This window comes from Monopterus albus, unplaced genomic scaffold (genome assembly GCF_001952655.1).
Source record: "Monopterus albus unplaced genomic scaffold, M_albus_1.0 scaffold143.1, whole genome shotgun sequence".
NCBI lineage: Eukaryota > Metazoa > Chordata > Actinopteri > Synbranchiformes > Synbranchidae > Monopterus > Monopterus albus.
The window spans coordinates 1,002,197-1,003,764 of NW_018128023.1; positions in this window are offsets into that span (position 1 = coordinate 1,002,197).

A 1,568-nucleotide genomic window follows, 5' to 3' on the forward strand; every position below is an offset into this window, starting at 1 on the left:
CCTATTGTGAATGTAGGTGATTCACCAGTTACATTGTACCCCCGGGTTGTAGTGGGATTACTGACTCAAGCTGAAGTTGTTAGCCTACCTGCAGGGCTTAGTGAATTGCAGAGTCAGTCAGCGCAGGTTCCTGCAGCGGTTAACTCCCAGGTGGGGGGTGGTAGTTCAGTGCAGGAGCAGATTCAAGCCCTTGACTTGTCTGTACTCTCAGAAGCAGAACAGGGAAATGTGAAATCTTTGTTGTTGAAACATGAGTCTGTGTTTTCAGAGTTTGAAGGTGACCTTGGTTGCACAAACTTAATTTCTCATGATATCCCTCTGCTAGATGATGTACTGGTACGACAGCGATATAGGCGTATACCTCCTTCTGATTATGAGGCTGTCAAAGCACATATACGCCAACTGTTGGAGACCCAGGTTATCCGGGAGAGTAGTAGCCCCTATGCCTCTCCTATTGTCCTTGTGAGAAAGAAGGATGGTAGCCTTCGCCTGTGTGTTGATTACCGGCAGCTGAATCGCAAGACCAGGAAGGATGCCTTTCCCCTCCCTCGGATTGAGGAGTCTTTGGATGCTTTGTCTGGGGCTAAGTGGTTTTCTACCATGGATTTGGCCAGTGGTTATAATCAAGTACCAGTAACTGAACAAGACAAGTCAAAGACTGCTTTTTGCACACCGTTTGGGCTATTTGAGTTTAACCGGATGCCATTTGGATTGTGCAATGCACCCAGTACCTTCCAGCATTTGATGGAGTGACTATTTGGAGCCCAACACTGTCAGTCATTGCTACTGTACCTGGATGACATTATTGTCTTCTCCTCTAGTGTGGACGAGCATGTGAGTCAACTTGATCTAGTGCTGAGCCGCCTGCAACAGAAAGGACTTAAGGCTAAGTTGGAGAAATGTTCCTTCTTCAAGAAAGCGGTGCAGTATCTGGGCCATGTGATCTCAGAGGAGGGAGTCTCTACTGACCCAGGGAAAGTCTCTGCAGTGGTGAAGTTTGCATGAATTTGACCTCTGAAAACAGGAGGGGTTTCATTCTTGGGGAACTACTAAAAGTTACTACGGTCTGAGTTGCCTAGGCCTGTATATTGTCCCGGTCACTGATCCGGAAACAGTCTCTTCTGGCTCACCTCTCGGAGACCAAAGACATGCTACTCCAGGTGAGGGAACTATGAGAGGAGGCCCTTTTGGACTGTGTAGGCTGGACCGGTTGGATGAGTTACCTTGGGACAGTCTGCATCCACATGACCCGTGGCATGTAAATCGCTCCTGTGCCCCCTGCCCACAGGCACTCGACTCCTCCATCAGCATAGGGGTGTACTCCCTTACTCCCGATTCCCAGCCCAGGGGGACCCGCCTGAGCCCAGCAGAAGCCCAGGACATTTTTTTGGAACTAAAAGCCCAGATGGCTGATCCACTCTCCCCCCCAGCACTGGAACCCTTTTCCTGACCCACTATGAACCTGCAACCTGTGCCTGATCCAGTTCCCTAACGGGTCGGCTGGAACGCCGATGCCGCTTCTGAGCCAGGTGTTGTTCCTGTTCCCAGTCTCCAGTGGCAGCCGCCCC